The sequence below is a fragment of the Papaver somniferum genome, chromosome 3, assembly GCF_003573695.1.
Source record: "Papaver somniferum cultivar HN1 chromosome 3, ASM357369v1, whole genome shotgun sequence".
Lineage (NCBI taxonomy): Eukaryota > Viridiplantae > Streptophyta > Magnoliopsida > Ranunculales > Papaveraceae > Papaver > Papaver somniferum.
Window position 1 is genome coordinate 162,674,156 of NC_039360.1, and position 10,141 is coordinate 162,684,296.

At 38.5% G+C, this 10,141-nt stretch overlaps 1 pseudogene; it reads left to right on the forward strand.

The window, feature by feature from the left end:
- Nucleotides 1–7,735: 7,735 nt before the first annotated feature.
- LOC113361834 lies at nucleotides 7,736–9,626 on the forward strand (annotated as a pseudogene).
- Nucleotides 9,627–10,141: the final 515 nt, after the last annotated feature.

The following is a 10,141-nucleotide window of genomic DNA, read 5'->3' on the forward strand; positions in this document are numbered from 1 at the left end:
ATTAGGGTTTTGGCATAAACCGTGATGTTTGGCCTTGGGAAGTAAGTTTCCATGCGTTAGGTGGCGAACTTGTACGGCTGAGATATACATCTCAGATGGAAGGGTAGTTGTTGATTGTTGCAAACCTTCGTTTGGCAGCCAGCGGCATGGTGGTAGGGCTGCATGGCTTTGGCATGTTTTAGGCGCGGCCAATTAGGGTTTTGGCATAAACCGTGATGTTTGGACTTGGGCCTGAAGTTACCATGCGTTAGGTGGCGAACTTGTACGGTTGAGATCTGCATCTCAGATGGAAGGGTAGCCGTTGATTATTGCAACCCTACGTTTGGCAGCCAGCGACATGATGGTAGGGCTGCATGGCTTTGGCACAGTGGTGCGGCTAGCACGGTTGGCATGCCTTGGCACGTAGATGTGGATGGCATGGCATGCTTTTGACACAATGGTGCAGCTGGCATGGTTGGCATGCCTTGGCGCGGGCATGTGGCTGGCATGGCATGCCTTTGGCACGGTGGTGCGGCTGGCATGGTTGGCATGCCTTGGCGCGGAGATGTGACTGGCATGGTATGCCATTGGCACCGTGGTGCGTATGGCATGGTGGGCATGCCTTGGCGCCGATACGTGGCTTTCATGGCATGCCATTGGCACTGTGGTGCGGCTGGCATGGTTGGCATGCCTTGGCGCGGAGATGTGTCTGGCATGACATGTTATTGGCACTGTGGTGAGGCTGGCATGGTTGGCATGCTTTGGCGCGGATATGTGACTGGCATGGCATGCCATTGGCACGTTTGCCTAGCATGCGTGGCTGGCATGTGTAGAGATGATGCCAGTGAGTACCGAGGGCTCTGCCGTGGAGCATGGCATATACATAAAAAAGGTACCCCGGTAATTTTACGCAGTCATATTGAATGGTTCAATAAATGTGCTAGTGGTGACATTATTACTCAAGTGTGATGTCACTGTTTGACTAAGGTTTTACGATTTTAACCCTAAGCTAAAAACCACCATCAACATTAAGTCCCCTGCTTAGCTCGGAACATGAGTATTGTTGCGAGGTAAGCATAAGATGGTGACATGCAAGGACAAAATCGAAATGCCAAGTCATGAAAAGATGATCAGGAGGATCCGTCTAACCTTTTTTGGGAGTGTTCTGAGAATCCGTGATTCTTGCGTTGACGACCTTGCGTAAATCCTTCCCGTGGTGTTGCTGGATAGACCGTGAGAATAGTAGGGGTCGTTGCTGGTTGAGATGCAGAATGTTGGCTTAGTATGGCGCTCGCTCGGCATAGCGCGGACTCTTTGCACGGTGCCAGCATGGCATGGCACGGACTGTTGGGCACCATGAGGCAAGGCATTGCGCAGACTGTTTGGGAACCGTGAGGCAAGGCATGGCGTGGACTGTTGGGCACCGTGAGACTCGTTCTTGCGGGCCCAATTTCCTTTTCCCCTTCGTGGCTCAAATAGGGAATCCTTTTCTTATTCAAATTCCAAAAGTGTCATTCCTATAAAAGGGGTTGCTCTCCCTTTTATTTTGTATCCTTGTTCTCACGTCCTTGTGCTAGCGGCAGAGTCACTACACCAAAACCAGGATTTTGTGACAGTGCAACCTGTCATAGTTTATTTTTCAGTCACAGATACACATGTGACAGTTATAACTGTTATTAAATTTTGTATTCGTGATAATAATTAGGAATATTAAATTCTTTTATTAGTCACACTAATATTTGTTGCCAATTTTACAGACAATCACAATTATAATTCAAAGTGATAATTCCATCCAAATATTTCACCACATCTAAAACAACCCCAAAATTATAACTATTTGAATTTTACTTGTCACTAATTTTCCCACATTTGTAAAAATACATTTTTCTTTTTAATTTTCTTAATATTAGAAAACAGGATCAAGACCAAGTCAACAAGTCATGACTTTGTAGAAATTTGACTTTAACATATCTGCTTCTTCCGAAGACAATGAAAATTACCAGACTACCTTTACCGGAATAAGTGCAATAAAAATTCCGAAGATTGTGAAAATGACCAGACTGCCCTTATCGGAAAAAAGTAATGTAAATATTACAGACTGTTAAAATGACCATATTCCCCTTAATGGAAAAAAGTGCAACAAAATATTATGCAAACTGTGAAAATGAGTAGACTACCCATATCAACAATAAGTTAAGTAAATATTACAGAAGGTGAAAAATGACCATATTACCCTTAATGAAAATTAGTGCAATAAATGTCATGGAAATTGTGAAAATGACCAGACTACCCTTATCGGAAATAAGTAAAGTAAATATTACAGACTGTGAAAATAACCATACAACCCTTATAAGAAATAAGTAAAGTAAATATTGCAGACTGTGAAAATGACCATTTTACCCTTACTGGAAATAAGTGCAATAAATATTAGGGAGACTATGAAAATGACCAAACTACCCGTATCGGAAATAAGTAAAGGAAATATTACAAATTTTGAAAACGACAATATTACCCTTACTATGAAAATGACCATATTACCCTTACTATAAATAAGTGCAATAAATATCATGGAGATTATGAAAATGACTATATTACCCTTACTAGAAATAAGTGCAATAAATACCATGGAGAGTATGAAAATGACCAAACTTCCCTTATCAAAAATATATAAAGTAAATATTACATACTATAAAATGACTATTTTACCCTTATTGGAAAAAAGTGTAATAAATATTCTGGAGACTATGAAAATGACCAGACTACCCTTATCAGAAATAAGTAAAGTAAATATTACAGACTGTGAAAATGACCACATTACCCTTACTGGAAATAAATGCAATAAATATCATGGAGACTATGAAAATGACCAAACTACCCTTATCAAAAATAAGTAAATATTATAGTCTGAAATTGACCAAATGACCCTTACTGGAAATAAGTGCAATAAATATCATGGGGACTTTGAAAATTACCAAACTACCCTTATCAAAAATAAGTAAAGTAAATATTACAGACTATGAAAATGACCACTTTACCCTTGTTGGAAACAAATTAATGCAATAAATATTATGGAGACTATGAAAATGACCAGACTACCCTTATTGGAAATGACCAGACTACCCTTATGGACGTAAGGGTAAAATGGTCATTATCACAGTCTATAATAATTACTTAACTTATTTCTGATAAGGGTAGTCTGGTCATTTTCTATGTCACCATGATATTTATTGCACTAATTTCTAGTATGGGTAATTTGGTCATTTTGACTGTCAGTGATACTTACTTTACTTATTTCTGATAAATGTAGTCTGGTCATTTTCACAGTCTCCATAACATTTGTTGCACTTATTTTCCCTAAGGGTAAAATGGTCATTTTGACAGACTGTAATATTTACTTTACTTATGTCCATAATATTTATCTGATAAGTGTGGTCAGGTCATTTTCACAATCTCCATAATATTTATTGCAGTTATGTCCTGTAAGGGTAGTATGGTCATTTTCACTGTCTATAATATTCACTTTACTTATGTCCGATAAGGATAGTCTGGTCCTTTTGACAGTCCCCATAATATTTATTGCACTTATTTCTAGTAAGGGTATAATAGTCATTTTCACAGTCTGTAATATTTACTTTACTTATTTTTGATAAGCGTAATTTGGTCATTTTCACAATCTTCATAATATTTATTTCACTAATTTCCAGTAAGGGTAGTATGGTCATTTTCACCGTCTGTGTGATATTTATTGCACTTATTTCCAATAAGGGTAGTTTGGTCATTTTGACAGTCCCCATAATATTTATTGCACTTATTTCCAGTAAGGGTAAAATAGTCATCTTCAGAGTATGTAATATTTACTTTACTTATTTTTTATAAGGGTAGTCTGGTCATTTTCACAGTCTCCAAAATATTTGTTTCACTAATTTCCAGTAAGGGTAGTATGGTCACTTTCACCGTCTGTGTTGATATTTATTGCACTTATTTCCAATAAGGGTACTTTGGTCATTTTGAAAATCTCCATATTATTTATCGCAATTACTTCCAGTAAGGATAAAATAGTCATTTTCACAGTCTACTTTACTTATTCTTGATAAGGGTAGTTTGGTCATTCTCACTGTCTTTGTGATATTTATTGACTTATTTCTAGTAAGGGTAATATGGTCATTTTAACAATCTCAAATATTCACTTTACTTATTTCTGATAAGGTAGTATGGTTATTTTAATTGTCTCCATAATATTTATTGCACTAATTTCCAGTAAGGGTAATATGGTCATTTTCACAATCTGTAATATTTATTTCACTTATTTCTGATAAGGGTAGTATAGTCATTTTCACTATCTCCATGGTATTTATTACACTAATTTCTAGTAAGGGTAATATAGTCAATTCACTTTCTAAATCTAATAATCTGATATATTTCGTCTTCAGTTCATCCGAACGAGAAACTCAGGTCTAGCTCTAGCAATCTTTGAACCTGTGATTTCCAATCTGATATATTTCGTCTTCAGTTCATTCGAACGAGAAACTCAGGTCTAACTCTAGCAATCTTTGAACCTGTGATGTTCCATTCTGATATATTCCGTCTCATGTTCATCAGAACGAGAAACTCGGGTCTAACTCTAGTAATATTCGAGCCTGGGATGTTCAATTCTGATATATTTCTTCTCCAGTTCATCCGAACGAGAAACTCGGGTCTAACACTGGTAATCTTCGAACCTAGGATGTTCCATTCTGATATATAATTCTTCTCCAGTTCATCCGAACGAGAAACTCGGTTCTAACTATGATAATCTTCGAACCTTGGATGTTCAATTCTGATATATTTCTTCTCCAATTCATCCGAACGAGAAACTCGGGTCTAACACTGGTAATCTTCGAACCTAGGATGTTCCATTCTGATATATAATTCTTCTCCAGTTCATCCGAACGAGAAACTCGGTTCTAACTATGATAATCTTCGAACCTTGGATGTTCAATTCTGATATATTTCTTCTCCAATTCATCCGAACGAGAAACTCGGGTCTAACACTGGTAATCTTCGAACCTAGGATGTTCCATTCTGATATATAATTCTTCTCCAGTTCATCCGAACGAGAAACTCGGTTCTAACTATGATAATCTTCGAACTTTGGATGTTCAATTCTGATATATTTCTTCTCCAGTTCATCCGAACGAGAAACTCGGGTCTAACTCTGATAATCTTCGAACCTGCGATGATCAATTCTGATATATTTCTTCTCCAGTTCATCCGAACGAAAAAACTCGGGTCTAACTCTGGTTATCTTTAAACCCGGGATGTTCAATTCTGATATATTTCTTCTCCAGTTCATCCGAACGAGAAACTCGGGTCTAGCTCTGGTAATCTTCGAACTTGAGATGTTCAATTCTGATATATTTCTTATTCAGTTCATCCGAACGAGAAACTCGGGTCTAACTCTGGTAATATTTGAACCCGGGATGTTCAATTCTGACATATTTCTTTTCCAGTTCATCCGAACGAGAAACTCGGGTCTAACTCTGGTAATCTTCGAACCTGAGATGTTCAATTCTGATATATTTCTTCTCCAGTTCATCCGAACGAGAAACTCGGGTCTAACTCTGGTAATCTTCGAACCTGGAATGTTCAATTATGATATATTTCTTTTCCAGTTCATCCGAACGAGAAACTCGGGTCTAACTCTGGTAATCTTCAAACCTGGGATGTTCAATTCTGATATATTTCTTCTGTAGTTCATCCGAACGAGAAACTCGGGTCTAACTCTGGTAATCTTTGAACCTGGGATGTTCAATTCTGATATATATTTTTTCTCCAGTTTATCCGAACGAGAAACTCGGGTCCAACTCTGATAATCTTCGAACCTGGATGTTCAATTCTGATATATTTATTCTCCAGTTCATCAGAACAAAAAACTCGGGTCTACTCTGGTAATATTCGAACCTGGGATGTTCAATTCTGATATATTTCTTCTCTTGTTCATCTGAACGAGAAACTCGGGTCTAACTCTGGTAATCTTCGAACCTGGGATGTTCAATTCTGATATATTTCTTCTCCAGTCCATCCGAACGAGAAACTCGGGTCTAACTCTGGTAATCTTCGAACCTGGGATGTTCAATTCTGATATATTTCTTCTCCAGTTCATCCGAACGAGAAACTCGGGTCTAACTCTGGTAATCTTCGAACCTAAGATGTTCAATTCTGATATATTTCTTCTCCAGTTCTGAACGACAAAACTCGGTTCTAACTCTTGTAATTTTCGAGCCTGGGATGTTCAATTATATTGGCGTCATAGGCCTAGTTAGCAATTCGGGATTCGGCAAACGTACGGGACGGCAAACGTACGAGTATTATACGGTTTTGTAAAATCCAGATTCGGTCAAAAATTCGGTCAACGGGACGTGATTCTTCAGTAATTCGGAACGGCATACTTACGTGTATAATTCAATTTATAAATGTAAGTTCGGCTCCGAAAATTCGGTATTCTATATATAACAAATAATTTGTATTTATAAGGTCATAGACCAATTTTATGCATATGTGTGAGTTATATAAGAAAAAATAAACTTAATATGATGATATTAATAATATATACAACATTAGTTATCCAAGAAGACGTCGTATGGTGGTTTAGATGCTTGGTTAGTGAGTTTGAGATCTCTCTCACCTTCACCTTCAAATCTCTTCAGTCATTTTTGTTTCATAAAAATTACAACACGTCTAATATTCGGTTGTGTATGCTCGGGAGGCAGTAAAGCCCAAAAAGTGGAGTCTTTGAAAAGTAAAAGCTAAAGAATTTATGGCGAATTAAGCGGACGTATCATTTGGGATACGTAAAATTCGTGAACGATTCGCGAATAATCCGGGAATGCCACATAATACGCGACTTGGGTTCGGAGTTGCAAACGTACGCGAATAAGACGGTAAAATTCGTGATACGGCAAAATTCGCGAATGATTTGCGAACTTACTAACTAGGGTCATAGATAATGATCGTCTAGGGTTGACTCTAACCCGGCCCGTTTCTAACCACAGGTCTAATATGTCAAATCCTAACTTTAAGCGTCTTGGCTCTGGCAGTATCTTCCACGAAATTATAGTGGATGGAGGGATTCGAACTCATCCCACCCAGGTTGTGAGATAAGACTGGAACCAGTACTGCACAACACCGCACTAGTCAAACCCTAATCTTTTTTATCCCTTCATCGGTTGTATCTCGTGTCCCCCGCTCCCATTCTTTCTCAGAAACTCCTATCAAACATGCGGTACTAGTACCTCTCCAGAATCAAGCGTATGAGAAGGATGTCATTTCTCTTCAACCCCGAATAGAAACATGTTGTTCTACACTATTGTAACCTATAATTTGCACATAGGCGTTTTGATTGGACTATTAAGAGAGAAAGCAAGAGGGAGGAGTTTCATGATCACCACGTTAATGACATCTCCCTCTTCGATAATGTCTTCCTCCTCATCGTGTCATGCATTATACTAATAATAAAACCGTTGAAATTAATTAAATTCATTAAATTATATAGCCGACAGTGCTTCTTCCCTACGGCATCTGGTGGCATGCAGTTGTCGACCTACTGGATTTATTCGAGGAAAAACAGTTTAAAAACCCTAACATCTTTTTTTTCTTTTTTGCCTCCATTATCTTATGATAGATACTTAATAAATAAAGAAAATGACGACGAGTCGTGCAAATATGGAGAAGCAATATTCAAACTGTGTTCCCCTTCCCTTTGCTGGTGAAACGGCTACATATATCCCCCATAAACAAAGAGAGTTTTGTTGGGTTTCTTTATATTCATGTTTTAGATGGAAATTTTTGTGGCAATTTCTACGGTTTTTTTGAAAGTGGGAGTTTCCTCTTCCCCCTGTTATCAAACCCTAAAACCAACTGAAACAGAGAAGAATGAAGAAGAACAGGAGGATAACAAAGGAAATCAACAATAAAGCATGCAATGCAGTTAACAAGATCAACAGCAGCTACATATTTAAATTTCCGTCTTCTTTTATTAATCTTACCTTGTTTTTCATTCTTAATGTTTTTATCTTTTTCTTCCACTAATGATAATATCTTTTCGACTTTTACCCAACTCAGAAACTTTCTTTCTAACCTCTCATCACCATCGTCATATCCTCTTCCTGAATCCATATTAAACTCTTCCGATAGAAATAGTAAATTGGTGTCGGATTCGACTCGGCAGAGAAATGAAGAGAAAAAGAAAGAGCTGTTATTACGGTCAAGAATTGCTGTGTGCTTAGTTGGTGGAGCAAGAAAATTCGAACTCACTGGACCGTCAATAGCAGAGAATATATTGAACGTTTACCCAAATGCAGATCTTTTCTTAAATTCTCCATTAGATAAAGACTCGTTCAAGTTTTCAATTTTCAAAGACATTGCTCCCAGAATTGCTTCGTTCGCATTTTTAAACCGACCAAGTTAGAGGAGACTGAGATTCAACGGCGCGTCCTCACTCCAAGAGGTTCTCCTAACGGCATGCAGGGTTTGCTTCAGTACTTCAACCTTGTAGAAGGTTGCATAACACTGATCAACGCCTTCCAAATACAGAATAACTTTTCTTACGACTGGATCGTCCGAACCCGAGTAGATGGCTACTGGAATGCTCCACTTGCCCCAGATAACTTCTTACCAAATGATCATTACCTAGTCCCATCAGGTTCAAGGTACGGTGGATGCAACGACAGACTTGGAATCGGTAATCTCAAGACTTCACAAATCGCTCTCTCTCGGCTCTCTCTGATACCACAACTAGACGCAGCAGGGATTCGACAAGTCAACTCGGAGACTTCTTTCAAAGCTCAACTCGCTACACAAGGTGTAAAGTTCTTGGAAAATCGTCTTCCTTTCTGCATAGTAAGTAAGCACAAGTTCAAATTTCCACCAAAAGGTCTCCCTGTTGCATCAATGTCGAGTGCAGGTCCACTCAGCGGGGCATATTGTAGACCATGTACACCTATTTGTGCTGGTCCATGCGCCGATGATATTATGGCGATTCTACCAGTAGGCTTTAGTAGGATTGACGGGGGAAATGGAACTGTTCATCTCTGTGATTCTCATGGTGAGTGGGAATCCGGCTGGGAGAATGATTTTGACCGATTTGCAGGAGAGAAGCTCGCGGAGCTTAGGAAACGAGTTACGGAGTTGAAATTCGAAAAATGTGTGAAAGATTTTGATGAGATGAAGAAACGGACTGTTAATTGGGATGCCCCAGCTGCTAAACAGATTTGTGGAATCGGCTTAAGACGTTAGTGGTATTTTATCTTTAGTCCATGAGTTGTACATTATGAACATGATGGTATTTTACCAAAATTCCCTTATTATTTTTATTTTTATTTTTCTCGATCCCACACTCCAGGAGGAGCTGCAATCAAGTCAGTCTCAGTATGACCATTTAGAAACCCGGGAAAGATACCCTATCAGTGTAGGAGCAGAAAATCATACCACTACATCCAGGGACGGACCCAAAAATATTTCTTGGGTAGGGCTATTTTATGAAGTCAATGTACATATAGATACACTAGCAACTTGTCTGTTAGAATGAACTGAATACATATAGATACACTAGCAGAATGGTCGCCGAACTTGTAAAAAAAATATCAACTAGAAGTTTGGATTGAACTTAATATCGTTATATGGTTCTAACACAAGCTTTGATCTTTTTCCTGAAGTAATAAAACGCAGCTATACTATTGGAAAGAAGTGTTTTCTAAATGAGCTCCAATAACTACCCCAACATCAAAATGAGAAGAGAGGATGAGTACTCATGCTAAATACACACCACCCTGAGAATGCCCACGGATGATCCAATGCAACACCACCGGCACCGCCTGTCCGATTGATTAACTCCACTACTTCGGCATGTAATTCGTTACCTTTGTGTAGCAAATAACCTAATCAGGAGATGTCTAGTAAAAACGATTAACAACATGCATGCTTCTGTAAACAACAATGGAACCCCTCCAGATTGATTGCACTTACTCTAATATCTTTCCATTCCGAGAAATATTATACGGAGTAGTTTTTTTTTTGGAACTCCAGCAATATCAGCCTCACCAGATGTTGAACCCTAGACAAAATCTTGAAAAGAAAAAGTCTTGGGTAACATGCGGTTTTCATCTTTTTGTGCATATGGTAGTAA